Raw genomic sequence first — 15,725 nt, 5'->3', positions numbered from 1 at the left:
TGTTTATGCTAAGAATGATGAAAACTTATTTTAACAAATGTTTTGGTAAGACTTTGCAAAATTGACTAATGAATACAAGATTTTGCTAAGAAAACTTCCTTACATTTTCAAAATTTTTTGTTTTGTTTTGTAATACACATGGAAAACCTTGGCAGATGGGTATTGCACAAATAAAGCATACAAATATATCCATTGTTACTGTTGATACACCTGAATAGATTATTGGGCACAATAACAATTATTATTTTTATACCAAAATTGAATTGAGAATCTGTAAGACATTAAAAAAAATAAAATGAATTTTTTGTTCGTAGTGTGACGCTAATAATAAACATTAGCTGGACTGTTAGATGGGTACTTTGAACGAATGCTTTATTTTGAGAATGCGTGTGCTGTGCTCGAGCTGAATCAGATTTAGCTTTTATTTAACAGATGGACAAGCTCTTTCAAAATGTTAATCCTTGCTCAGAATTCTCACTGAAGGCTGTCATCTCAAGTCTTCTTTGATTCTCTGAAGAAGACATGTGCCCAAACTTTGTATTTATCTGACTCTACAATGAGTATAGTGGATTGTAGAAGAAATTAATTAATGGTGTTTTTAAGGGAGAAGATGTACTCATCATCAATGCACATATTTCTCTGACTGCAGAATCACCAGTCACAAAAATAGTGTCTTTACAGTCAATGCACAAATGCACAAATAGAAAGGCCTAAATATAGTTACCATAAATGAGGTCACTAGGGCACGTATGAATGCCTCTAAATGACATAAGCAGCGCTCAGATAATCTTGATGCTACACTAACTGTAAAGAGCTGAAAAGAGTTAGAAATGTGTACATCAAGACATAAACTCCTAAAACGTTAAAACAGTTACCCAGTTAATCATAACACAGTCCCTTATATCATGATAAAAGTTCTTTCTGTTAGGACATGAGGCTCAATTTCAAGGCACGAATATTCTAATGATATTTCCCAATGTCTGGGATGCTGTAAAAGATGCTCCATAAATATTTATTTAATGAATGAGTTTTCACTTCCTTTAAGGAGAAGTAGATGGAAATGAAATCAACACCAGTTTGTAATGAGACAATTTGTGGCAATCTCAAATGTTCCAGTAACTAACTGAATGACCTTTGGCATAATACTGAACTTCATGCCATGAGCTTATTTTTTTATCTAGAAAATACTTTTTTCACTCGAAACACCAGTTTTCCAAGAAAAATATTGTATGTTCAAAAAACTGAGTTTCGGAGATTGGTTAATTTATTGTCCATTCAGAGAGTCACCGGAATAATTAATATATTGAAGCCTCTAAGAATCCTGATGCTAAAGACATATGCTGCATGTTAAGTAAAATTTTTCAAAACTTATTTTACAAAGAGATCCTTTTTTATCTACCTTCTATAGTACCTGTTAATGATCCATTAAATGCATTACCATCAAAGAGGAACTATTCACCAGACCTCTTTCCAAATGATGTATTCTGAGATACTCTATTTTCTACATGATTCAGTACGTTAGTAGACTCCATTTGGATGTTCAATAAATGGAAGAAATTACTTTTTCCCTAATCTTCACTAGTGAGTATTCCTAATATCTTTGCAGAGTGGTTGGGATTTTAGACTTCGAATTCCATCCTTTGGAAAATCCAGGCCAAAAATAAATAAAATTCCTAAAATGGATCATAGAAGAAGATGTAAAATGCCGAACTATAAAACTTCTAGAAGATAACATAGGAGAAATCCAGATGACCTTGGGTTTGGTGTTGAGTTTTTAGATACAAGTCCAAAGGCATGAAAGAAATCATTGATAAGTTGGACTTCATTAAAATTAAAAAAAAAAACTTTTTTATGAAAAAGACACTATCAAGAGAATTAGAAAACATAACACAGACTGGGAGAAAATATTTGCAGAAGGAATATCTGACAAAAAGCTGTTGTCCAAAATATACACAGAACTCTTAAAACTCAACAATAAGAAAATAAACAATCCAATTAAAAAATGGGCAACAGATCTGAATATCTCACCACAGAAGATATACAGATGGTAAACAAGCATATTAAAAGATGCTCAACATCATATAACACTAGCACATTTCAAAGTAAAAGCCAATTAGATACCACTACACACCTATTAGAATGGCTAAAATCCAAAACACTGGCAACACTAAATGCTGACAGGGATGTGGAGCAACAGGAACTCTCATTCATTGTTGATAGGAATACAAAATGATACAGCCACTTTGGAAGATAGCTTGGTGGTTCTTAAAAAACTAAAAATAATCTTACATATGATTCAGCAATCATGCTTCTTGGAATTTGACAAATGAGTTGAAAACTATGTCTACACAAAACCTGTACACAGCTGTTTATAGAAAATTTGTACATAATTGCCAAAATACAAAAGAAACCAAGACGTCTTTCAATAGGTTCATGGATAAAAATAATGGTGCATCTAGACAATGTAATATTATTTAGTGCTAAAAATAAACGAGCTATCAAGACATGAAGGACATAGAGGACTCTTAAATGTGTATTACTCTATGAAAAAGGCAATCTGGAAAGGCTACATACTGTGTGATTCCCAATGTACGACTTTCTGGAAACAGGCAAAACTATGGAGACAGTAAAAAGATCAGTAGTTGCCACTGTATTGGGAGAAAAAGAGATGAATAGGTGGAGCACAGGGGATATTTAAGGCAGTAAAACTATTGTGTAAGCTACTATAATGATATGCATGTCATTATACATTTGAGAAAACTCATAGAACATACAACAGAGTGAAGTCTAATGTAAGCTATAGACTTGAGGTGATAACGACGTATCAATATTGGTTCATCAATTGTTACACATGTACCACTCTGGCCTAGGATGTTGATGGTGAGGAGACTGTATGTCTGGGGAGGGAGACTCTATTTTCTGCTCAATTTTTCTGTGAAACTAAAACTGCTTTAAAAGTAAAATCTATATAAACTAATAAATAAGTTCCTAATTATCAAGAGGCCAAAATCACCAAGCATTCTTCCAATACCACTTGGATTGATAAAGGATGCTGTTAGGTCTATTAAAAAAGGTATACGTGCAATAAAGTTAAGGCTTATTCATGCATGATATGGAAAAAAGAAGAGGACACAACTTCCCTACACCATTATCAAATTAAATCACCCCTAATTTATTCCATCTTCCAACATGATCATTGTGTGGCATTAGGCCTCAGCTTTCTCATCTGTGAAATGAAGAGTTTGGACTAAGGATAACTGAAAGTACTTTTAGCATCTTCATTGTGTTTCTTTATTAATTGTCTTTTATTTTGTTAGCTTGACAAATTCTCATACAACTTTGAATTTCTACAATAATGACTTATATAAGAATATACGTAAGAATATAAGAATCAGGGGATTGCTATAGTTTCTGTAAGTGATTTTGGTGTGGAGCTTAAGTTTCATCAAATGGTGATGACTGAAGGGAGTTAGAGATACGACCGACTGTTTCAGTAGCCTTGGTTAAGGACTACACACAGTAGTCACAGTTAAAGCCATTTCTACCTTATACAGCTACAGATTAGCTGACAAACCTATACAAATTCTATAAATTTGGTATCAATAGAACTATTTTATAGGTGAAAAAATCTGAGTCTCATAGTATTTAATTGACCAAAATCATTTATCTAGAAAAGGAAGAAATGACAACTAATCCAGTCAATATTTAATGTCAAAATGTATTAACTTCCAAGTACAACATGTATTATATCCAAACTTCAAACCAGTGTAATTTATGTGTTGAGATGTCAAAGATACGGATATGTGCATATCCTAAGTAGTCAATTGAAGATACTATTTTACAAATATTTTCTGGAATTCATCTTTGGGCATTACTTCAGAGTCAGGCTAGAGCCACAATCTGAAATATACTCTCATTATATTTTAGTTGTGCTTACTTTTACATATTAATCAATTATCTTATTAGTGGGAAGCAGTAATATATTACATAATGGAACAAGTCCTGGAAAGAAAGTGCCATGTTAACAACAGTTCCCTGTTCTTGGCTATTTCTAAACATAAAGCTGTTCTTGTATCTTTGGATGATTTCCAATAAACGAAAAGATTCAAAATGTCCCATGTAAGTTATAGAAAGAAAAGTAAAGGTAGCCTTGGAAAAATGTTTTTATTGAGAGCCACATCAATGATCTCAATATTGCCTAATATGGAAAATCCTAAACATTAATTTTCTCATTTTGCTTCATATGACCCTATAAATTTAGAAACATGAATACCCGTTGTACAGATGAGAAAATTATTGTTCAGAAATATTAAGTAGACTACCCTCATTGCAAAATCAGAATGTTAACATCACAATTTTAGTTATTTGATCTACCAGCTAAACTATCAACCCTAAGCTATTAAATGCAGAGAGTTCACATTGCTACAACTTAAAACATCAAAAGCCTTGCATATTTTCCAGCCACATTCAAGGCATCCACCAATCTAAATGACATGTGGCTCTTTAAAATATTTTGTACGTACATGCAAATATATATGTATATATGTATATTTATACATATATATAAATTTGCATGTGTATGTATACACATGTAACACATGTAATACAAAACATTTGGATTGCATGCAAAGATATATGTCTGCATATTTGTGTATATATACTTATATATATACATCTCTGAATCTAATCCAAATGTTTTGTTTTACATGTGCTTTCTTCTTTTAAGTAAACTTCTTGAAGTATATCATAAAATAAAGTGCACAAGTTGTAGTGTATGACTTGGTAAATTCTTGCAGAAAGGAAAAGAATAATCTATGTAATCACAACACAGATCAAGATATTAAACATAACAGAACTCAAGATACCTGCCTGAAAGGCATGATACAGTATATACTCGTGTGTCTAGCTTCTTTCACTTAACCTTACACTTGTGAATTTTATATAATTACATGTAATTTTGGTTTATGCAGTCTCATAGCCAGATACTATTTAATTGTATGCTTGTATCACCATTTATTTGTCGTTTTTCCTTTTTTGAGGTTGACACCTGAGCTAACATCTGTTGCCAAACTTTTTTCTTCTTCTTCTTCTCCCCAAAGCCCTCCAGTACATAGTTGTATATTCTAGTTGTACATCCTTATGGCTGTGCTATGTGGGATTCTGCCTCAACGTGGCTTGACGAGTGGTTCTAGGTCCGTACCCAGGATCCGAACTGGGGAAACCCTGGGCTGCCAAAGTGGAGCGTGAACTTAACCATGGGCCACAGGGCTGGCCCCTGTTTGTCCATTTCATACTCTTTACAGACATTTAGATTGTTTCTAGTTTGGGGCTATTACGAGTACTGTTGCTATAAGCATTCTTGTACACGCCTTTGTAGTACATCTGCAGGCTTTTCTCTTGCTTGTAAATGTACGAGTGGGGTTGCTGGATCTTATATGTTTGATTTTAACAGATAATCTCAAACACTTTCTAAAACAGTCGTTCCAGTATGAGAGTTCAAATTGCACCATCTCCTTGCACACTGAGAATTATCATATTAATTTTTGTAGTGCAAGTGGTTTAGTAATGCAATTTTATTGTCTTTTATTTGAATTTCTCTGTTGACCAATGGTATTAGCGCAACTTTTCACGAACTTATGGAACAGTTGGATATATAGCTTTTGTGTAAAATGCTAATTTCCTCCTTTCCTAATTTCCTTCTTTTTTTGTTGTCTTTTTCAACTGGGTTGTATCTGTCTATTATTTATTTGTGAGAGTTCTGTACGTACTCTAGGTATGAGTTCCTTGTCAATTATGTGTTTTGCAAATGTCTTTTCTGAATTTGTGGCTTCCTTTTTCATTCTCTAAAAATACCTTTTCATATAAGTTGAAGTTTTATTTTTAAGGTAGTTCACCTGATTAAACTTTTCTTTTATGGTTAGCACTACTTATGTTAGAATAACGTTTTTTTTCCTGCTTTCTGTTTCAAGTCGTAAATTAATTATGCTCTATGTTGCATGCTAGAATCTTTATTGTTCTACCTTTCACATTTAGATTTATAAGCCATCTGGGATTGATTTTGTTTATGGTATGTGGTAGCAGTATAAATTTATTTTTCCACTCTGAATATGCAAGTACATGTTTACCATTTATTGAAAAGACATGCATTCTTTTTCGGTGCCTTGAGTGGTACTTTTATCATAAATCACGCTTCTTTACAGGTGTGGTTCTGCTTCTGACCTCTCTATGCTGTTCCATTTTATTTTAAGACTTTATTTTGTGGGGGCAGTTTCAGGTTTATATTCTGTTCCCTTTTTTGTCTGTCTAACTTTGGACTACTGCCTTAATTCGTGTGTCTTTATATTGTCTTGGTATCTGGTAGTTTAAGGCATCCAGCTGTATTGTTCTTGCAGAGGATCTTCATTGTTATTATCCATTTTATTCACATATAAAATGTAAAATGACTAGTAAATTGAAAACCAAAAAAGACAGAATGAAACAAGTTAAGATCCTCAATGAGAATTTATATTTTCTGTAGGAGAGTATTCAATTCTATTATATATTTATTCATTTATTTAGGTGTTGTATGTCTCATTTACTATGTAAAGGTCTTGTATATCTCACATTACATTTTTGCTTTGTATTTGATGTTATTGTAAATGTTACTTTTCACTTTTCCCTTTTATTTTCTAATAGTTTTTTGCTAGTTTACGAAAATGCAATGCATAATTGCATATACATTGCTGTTCCTAAATTTGCATATTAATATTAACATATGAACATGATTTTTAAAAGGTTATCATATAAATGATCATGGAAAGTTTTATCTCTCTTTCTCATCTTTTTATATATATATATATTTTTTTCTTTTTTCTTTTTTCCCTTTCTTTGTCTTGTATATTGTATTAGGTAGAACCTTGTCTTAGTCCTTTTAGGCTGCTATAACAAAATATGTCAGATGAGTATCTTCTAAACAACACAAATTTATTTCTCCCAGTTCTGGAGGCTGAAAGTCTAAGATCAGGGGGTGAGCACCGTCAGGTGAGGGCCCTCTTCCAGGCTGCACATTTCTCTTCTCACGGTATCTTCACATGGGGAGAGGGGTCAGGGAGCTCTGTGGAATCTCTTTTCATAAGGGCTCCAGTGTCATGATCCAATCACGTCCCAAAGGCCCCACTAACTAATGCCATCACATTTGGCCATTAGGATTTCAACATGAATTTAGGGGGAACACGCATTTAGACCATAGTGATTTTCTAATATAATTTTAACAGAAGTAGTAATAGTGAAATCTTTTCTCTGATTTCTGATCTCTGGTAAAGTTTTTAATAGTTTACCATAAAATGCAATGTTATCTGTAAAGTGTTTGTAGACTCTCTTTATCAGGTTAAATGCCCTCTTTTTCCTAGTTCATAGAGAATTTATTTCATAAATGGGTGGTGTATTTTATGAAATTCTCCTTTCATGTCTTGAAATAATCATATCTCCTTTATTGCTTAATGTGGTGAATTGCATTGATTGAACTTCAAATGTTAAACCAACCTGGCATTCAAGAGTAATGTCCACTTGAATGTGGTGTATCATCTTGCTTAAATAATGTAGTGTTCATTTTTAAATATTTTATTAAGATATTTTCATTTATGTACATGCAAGAGATGCCTTGCAAATTTTCATTCTTGAAACATCTTTGGTCTTGATATCAAAGCTGTATACAATAAACTCATAAAAAGAGGAATTATTCCATCATATTCTATTCTTTCTGTAATTTTGTTTAAAATTGATGTTATTTATTCTTTAGATATTGGAATAATTCACAAATAATGCCATCTGGGCCTGGAGTTTTGTTTGCAGGAAAAGTTCTACTTAAATCAATTTAATAGATATAAACTTCTCAGATTTTCTGTTTCTTCTTGTGTCCATTTGGTATTCATGTTTTTCAAAGAATTTGTCCATTTTATCTAAATTTTCAAATGAATTGTCATAAAACTTATTTTTTTTTAAATGTCTGTAGGATTCTAGGGATGTTCTCATTCCTGATACTGGTAATTTGTGTCTTCTCTTTCTTCCACAATCAATCTCAATCCAACTTTTGTCTTCGTAGATTTTCTCTTTTAGATGCATACTTCCCACTTCCTTGTTTCTTTTTCTTTTTTTTTTAAAGATTTTATTTTATTTTTTTCCTTTTTCTCCCCAAAGACCCCCAGTACATAGTTGCATATTCTTCGTTGTGGGTCCTTCTAGTTGTGGCATGTGGGACGCTGCCTCAGCGTGGTTTGATGAGCAGTGCCATGTCCGCGTCCAGGATTCAAACCAACGAAACACTGGGCCGCCTGCAGCGGAACGCGTGAACTTAACCACTCGGCCACGGGGCCAGCCCCGCCACTTCCTTGTTTCTTGCTCTAGTTTTTATCGTTCCTCCTAATATATTTAGCAGGCGTTTGAATTTCCATTGTGAGTTCTTCTGTGTCCCACGGTTCTTTAGAATTCTATTGCTTTATTTTCAAATATTTGGAGATTTTCTAGGTACTTTTAAAATTGATTTTTAAACTGATTCTATTGTGTTAGGATATTATGCATGATGATAATCGTTTAAAATTTGTTCAGACTCAGTTTATGGTTTAGCGTATGGTCAATTTTGATAATTTTTCTATATACTCTTGAAAAGAATATGTGTTTGTAGTTATTCTTTTCAGGATTCTATATATGTCAGTTAAGTGAACTTTGTTAATCACTTCACTAAACTATTTTATGCCCTGAGGTTTTTTGTCTGATTATTCTATCAAATCTTCATAGAGATATATTATTATATTTCTCTAAGAGCATGGATTTTTCTATTTCTCCCTTTAGGTCAGCAAAGTTTTGCTTCATATACTTTAAATTGTGGTCTTAGACATATACAATTTTGGATTATTATATTTGCCTAAGAAGTTGATCCTTTTACCATTATGAAATGCCTCTCTAAATGTCTTGCAATGCTTCCTATCTTACATGCTAATCTGCCCAATACTACTACAGCTGTATGGGTTTCTGTGAGTGTCTACACTATATATCTTTTTAATTACTTTCAAAGTTCGTGTTCTTGTATTTCGATTCTGCCTCTTGTAAACAGCACATCATTGCATCTTGTTTATTTATCCAGCCTGCCAGCCATTATCTTTTTATGGAAAATTTAATCTACATGTATTTCATGTAATTAATGCTATTTGCTTTATATCTACTTCATTACTATGTGTTTATTTATCCCACTTATTTTTGTTCCCGTTTATTTTCTCTTTCTCCCTTTCCTTTGGCTTCATCTGTTATTTTTCTATTATTTTGTTTCTCTCCTAGATTGTTAGTTATATGTTCTTTTTACAATCTTAACCATTTTTAAGTATATAATTCAGTGGCATTAAATACGTTCATAATGTTGTGCAATCACCATCAGTTTCTATTGTTATTAAACAATAACTCCCCATTCTCTACCCTCCAGCCCCTGGCAACCATCGTTCTACTTTCTATCTTTATGATTTTAACCACTCTAAATAAGTCATATAAGTGGAATCCTATAGTATATGTCTCTTCGTGACTGGTTTATTTCACTTACCGAATTATCCTTAAGCAAAATTCATGTTGTAGCATATGTCAGTCAGAAATTCTTTTTTTTTAAAGTTGAATAACATTGCATTATATGTATATACCACATTTTTCTTACCTATTCATCCATTGATACATCCCGAGTTGCTTCTACATTTTAACTTTTGTTAATATTGGTGGTATGAGAATATATGTACAAATCTCTCTTTGAGATCCTGCTTTCAATTCTTTAGGGTATACACCTGTTAACTCAAATAATCCTTAACCAATCTATAAATGAAAATTGGGGTGAGTTTATTCTGAGCCAAATGTAAGTAACATATAGCCTGGCCCTTCCTTCCTGACACCAAAGAATTGGGGTGTACAGAGTGTTTATATACCTTCAAAGAGCATGTTTCATATGTGATTGAAATGTCCGTTTTACAATAGTCGTGAGACTGCTCTGTCAGTACAGCAATTGATGCACACAGCAGGTAGTAGGTCTGCTGTCTCAGTGACACAGCAGGATGGCAGGTCTGTTGTCTCTAGGTGGGTTGGTCACAGGTGAGCGCAGCAGTCAGTTCCTAGCCTAGAGAAAGCTGCTTTTCCTTAAGGAAATACCAATGTGGGGGAAGTAGCACCTTTGTCTTCAGGCCCTTTGTTCTTGTCTTTGGGACATAGCAGAGGCTTAAAGCTCAGATGCAATGCGTGCTCAACGGCCATATCAGGCCCTTTTGGAAAAACAAATCAGGCCAAATTAGGTTTACACCAAATGGCTTCCTCGTTTACTCCAATATATTCTATTGCTTGCCATTTTTATTTGTCATACCTATGCTCTAGGCTGAATGGTTTTGTCCTTCCAAAAATTGTGTGTTGAACCCTTAATGCCCAAACTCACGGTGTTACGAGGTGGGCCCTTTGGGAAGTGATTAGGTCATGAGGGCTGAATGAGATTAATGTCCTTATAAAAGAGGCCTCTTTAAAAGAAATCCCATGCCCCTTCCACCATGTCCACGTGTGTCTTTTTCTCCCCATTGGGTTTAAAATAAGAAAGGAACATATTAATCTTCATTGGGTTTTTCTGGTCTTTTGACATCTAGTTATGACAAGTTATGATTTCCAATTATAAATTACCTGTGGTAGCATTAACAGTGGTTGGCATGGAAAGTGAATCTTTTTATTGTAGGTTTGATTGTTTTTTTGGTGTTATACCACCTTATGCCCCAATTCCTTGTTTACTATTTCAGCGCAATTGTGTTTACATGATTACATATTGCTTAATCATTTTCACCAGTGGAAACAGAAAATGTGGAATGCTTGCCGCTGGGTGGGAAGTTGGCACTATATGAGGCAGAGCAACATATTATTGAACCCCTGTTTCAGACCATGCCTTACAGGTGTTTTAGACATGTCATCAACATTCATTTTCAAAGCTACCCTGTGAGAGAATTGATAGTAATTTTACCTTATATGTGAGGAAACAGGTTAAGAGACATCTGACCTGCCCCCAAATTACCAGATCTGTTTCACTTGAAAACCTAAGCATTTTCCACAGCAACTTGCTGGCAGAAGCCCACTCATGGGAGACTGCATCCATCCTTCATTTGTTCAACACCTTCAGGCCAGAGAGGAATTTCAGGGGAAATAAAACATGACTTCTTATCCCATATGAAAAGGCATAGGACTGCTTTGGCAACACGTGGTGTGTATGTTTATTTAATGACCTGTTTGTAAAGCATCTCCATTCTCATTTGCTCCTTTGACCCTTAAGGGTCTCATTTGACCCGTAAGACACCACTGGACCATTAGCAGGTCTGGTTATATAACTTAACTTGATAAATGAGGCCTTAGAATTCAAATAATTGACTGGCTTCATAGCCAAATTTCGGCTAACAAAACAATTTTTTTACTCCCCAAGTCCTCTATTCTTACCAAAAAAAGTCTAGTGTAAATAAAGGCAATATTTTATCTTTGCCATAACTTAGATGTTAGAAAAACTTGATAAATAAATGAAAAGCAATAGATATATAGGAGTATATGGGAAAGCCTTTGTTGTAAAACTAATTTGGCCTGACTTTTTTCCCAAAGGGCATGATGTGGCCTGTTGAGCATGCATTATATATCTGCTTTAAGCATTTACTATGTCCCAAAGACAAGAATGATGCCCCTAAAGATAGGGGTGTAATGTCCTCCAGATGGGCATTTCCTTTAGAATAAGCATCTCTCCCTAAAAGAAGGATTAATTACTAAGCTGCTCTGCTCGTCTTGTCACCACTCACTGTGTGACCACCGACCTGCTGACCGCTGATCTTCTGTGCCAGCTGAGCATCTCATGAGGACTGTAAATGGGACATTCTTGTCATATGTGATGTATGCTCTTTGTTGCAAGATGGTATATAACCGTTATGTGCACTCCACTTCTTTGATGCCCTTCCTTCCTTGTGGAAGGAAATCTGTGGGCTAGTGCTCAGATCTGTCTCATAATAAACTCACCCAATTTTTATTTATAGATTGATTATGGATTATTTGCATCAACAAACTCTGAAAATAATACATACCTATTGTAGAAACTGAAAAATACAGAAAAATATGAAAAAATACTTATAGTACTATAATCAAGACAGAGAAATATAAACAATTTTTACTTTTATTTACATTTCTTAGTCATTTTATTTATTTTCATTATGTAAAGTGTCTATATTTACCCAGTTGAAATCCAATTGCATTTTTATCGTATTTTGTTTTCTTAACTTTATGTGATTGTTTTTACATGTTTACAAATTCTTTATAAACCTCAATTTAATGGCTCATAATATTCTCTAACATGAATATATGCTACTTCAATTATTTATTCCTTAGTTATCATGTATTTAAATACTTCCATTTTTTGCAAGTCTAAAGAATGTTGAAATAAATATTTTTTCATATAAATATTTCTTCTGATTTCACAGTATTCTTATATGCTATATTTATAGGTAGAAATTCTAGGCCAATGGGGAATATTATATGTGTTACATTTGTTCAGGAAAATTGTACATTCTATAAAATCTATGCATATAATTTTTAGTAACTTTTGGTAACTAAAAAGTAGGCTTTGACATGCCGAGGGGGGCAGGGGAGGTCAAAGGTCAACAATAAAGAGAAAATACAGCTCTCTGAGGTAAGTGGAGGTAAATGGAGGAGTTGACACTGGGCTTCTCCATAACCTTGAGATCTGTAAACTTCAGGAGTCATCTGCTTTGTTTTGTGAAAGCAATGAGGCTACTCAGGACAGAGCCTGGCACATGCTAAGAGTAAAATCCATATGCTTTGATTTTCTTTCCTCCTTGTCCCAGAAATTGTGTTGGACAGCACCATTGTCCTTGCCTTCTACTCTTAGCTCGGACCTCCCTTTCTGTCTCTGTAGGCAATCAACAACTGTCTTCTCTCCCTTTAGGGGAATTGCTTTGCTTTGCTTTGAAATTGCCCGAAAGCCTTCATTTAATGTTTGCATGTGGTTGAAAAGCCTGAGAAGATTCAGCAAGGACAAGCAAATGAATATAAAATAGAGCAGGAGAAAAAGGACAGAATAAGAAATAAGATTCAGTGGCACTATTTTTTTTTCTTTTTTTAAATCAGAGAAACAGACAAACCACCCACATGGGCAGGTCACAAATTCAGAAATTCAAAGATGATGATTCTGAATATCAAAGTAAAAGTTATTTCGACAAACTCAGACAGAATGCAGACGTTTCTCATTCAAGTCTCAGTCAAGATTTCTCTGACTTAGATAAATGTATGAAATGCTCATTGTCTCCATGACAGTCCTGTCTTCAGTTCTCTGCTCATAAACACAATTAGAATGAGAAAGAAAAAATGGGAGAGACTATTTGTTGTCACAATTTGCCATGACTTTCACAAAAGATGACCCATTTAATCTTTGTGAAATCCAGTAGTAATTACTATCCTCAGTTTTAGGCAAGGAAATGGAGTTAGGTTGGATTAAGTAAGTTTCCCCAAATTTCACTATTTTCTCAAGTATTTCTAAAGGTATCAGCCGTGTATTAATACTCAGTAAAGTAATACTCCTAGGAATATACTTAGATACATCAGAAGTTTGAATTGCAGCATTGTTTTTAATAAACAACAATTGGAAATAACATGAATACACATCTGCAGGATATGGATTTAAAAAGTATGAGATATTCATGAACTAAAACCCTGCTGCAATTAAAGTGAATGAACTGAAATTATGTGCACCACCTCCCCAAATTATAATATTTACCACAAAAGCAAGATACTGAATGATTCATGTTGTATGATAGCATTATATAAAGTTTAAGTACATAAAAGCCAGTTGCAAACATAGATTATAGCTACATAAATAAACAATAATAGTCTAACAAACATTTGTAGGAACAAAACAGAAAAAAAAATCTGAAAAGTGATTATGTTTGAGCAGGGAGATGGGAATAGAACTGGGGGAATTTACAAAGGGAATCTTAATTCTATTTGAGTAACCATGAAACCATAAAACCTTACAATTTTACTTAGTTAGGCTGTGTCACTCAGATGTTTATTACATTATTATTTCAAAATAATTATTCAGTGGATAAATGATTGGAAAATAAGGAAAGGAAAGAATACAAGCAGTATTTCTCAAAGAGAAAACAAACAACTTGCATCTAAATTACATTTGTTCCATTAAAAATGCAGATGTCTTGGTTCTACCTCGTATAAAATAAATCATATCTATGGGGAGTAAGCCTAGTAAAAAGAATGCTTATGTGCATGTACATGCCACACATAGATAAAATATCCTCCCTGAGATGTCTTCTGCATGTTTGTGTGCTGCATGCTATGTTTTGAGAACTATCGATCTGGAAGAATAGTCATTGAATTCTCTGGAACCAAGTAAAGAATAAGTTTTTCCCAAGGATCTCTTCAATTATTTATTTGGCTTAACTTATTTAATAAATAAAATAGTATGAAGAAAACAAATAAAAACTAACACCATGGTTTAAATGTTCGCTTTGACTGTAACAGGCAGTCCTGAGTAGATGCTTAATCTCTCTTTTTTTTCCAATTTCCACTGTAGCAAAAGAGAACAATGGAGAACATCATGTCTAGAGCGCTATATTTTAATGGCGTTCCCAGAAAATCTGAATCATCCAGGTTCTTCTAACATTGAAGAGTGAATATATGAGTTCATTTGTTTATCTAATATTTATTCAGTGCCTAACACACACCAAACATTGTTTTAAATCTCAGTCCAACTCTTATGAGACCTGTTCTGGTGCCACAAGTGGGATTGTGCAGTGGTTATCTTCTTCAGTAGTTCTCCATCTCAGCTTCAAAGAAAGCATAGAGCATGAAAAATATGCGTACATTAGGTAGGACATAATCCCCCAAAATTATTGCAATAGTCTTAAAAAATAAACGTATGTCTCTTTTTTTTCAGATGAGGATCCTGAGGCACAGTTATATTAAATAACTGTTCACAGTTATGAAACCATCACACGGCAAAGCCAGTATTTGAATTCCATCCCACAAGTTCTAAACCCAGGTCGTTGTTTTTGTAGTTTGTGGTGGTATGAGCCATAACTACTTCCAACCTAATATTGATGGATCCAGGCTTTGGGTAATAGTCTGTCCTCTGGTATTTGCTGGAGCCCTGATTTACCCCAACTACAGTGTAGTGCTCCTTGAGACTGTTTCTGGTATTTCCATTGTCTGACGTTGTAAATTTTCCCTGACCATGCCTTCCATCATTCTTGATAATAATGTGTTGGTCTCTGCCTCTGCTTCAACCTTAGCTAAAATATCTCCTATCTCTGTAGAATGAACATCCTGCATCAGAACTCTCTACTCATCAGTGGATTCCTACCCTTCAGTTGTGTATTGATGCTGAAAATTCTAGTTAGAACGCCAAATTGTTCATTCAAACTAAGTAGAACAAAACCCTGATCCTTGGAGATCTCAGTCTAAGAGGGAGCTTAACATATAATTTCTAGCATAACCAGGGCATACATGTTGTTTAAGGCACAAGGTAGGAGTTCTTTCCTTTCAGTTAGTCAGAAAGTTGTTCAATGTTGCTAGCTTGATTCTCTGTCCTACAGTGCATGCCAGCACTGTCCTGTGTTTGCACCATACAATGTTGTTTAAAATCTGTTGAAATCAACTTTGCCAGGAGAAGTCAAGGACACCTGATG

The sequence above is a fragment of the Equus caballus genome, chromosome 3, assembly GCF_041296265.1.
Source record: "Equus caballus isolate H_3958 breed thoroughbred chromosome 3, TB-T2T, whole genome shotgun sequence".
NCBI lineage: Eukaryota > Metazoa > Chordata > Mammalia > Perissodactyla > Equidae > Equus > Equus caballus.
Note: the sequence above shows the minus strand (reverse complement) of the source record.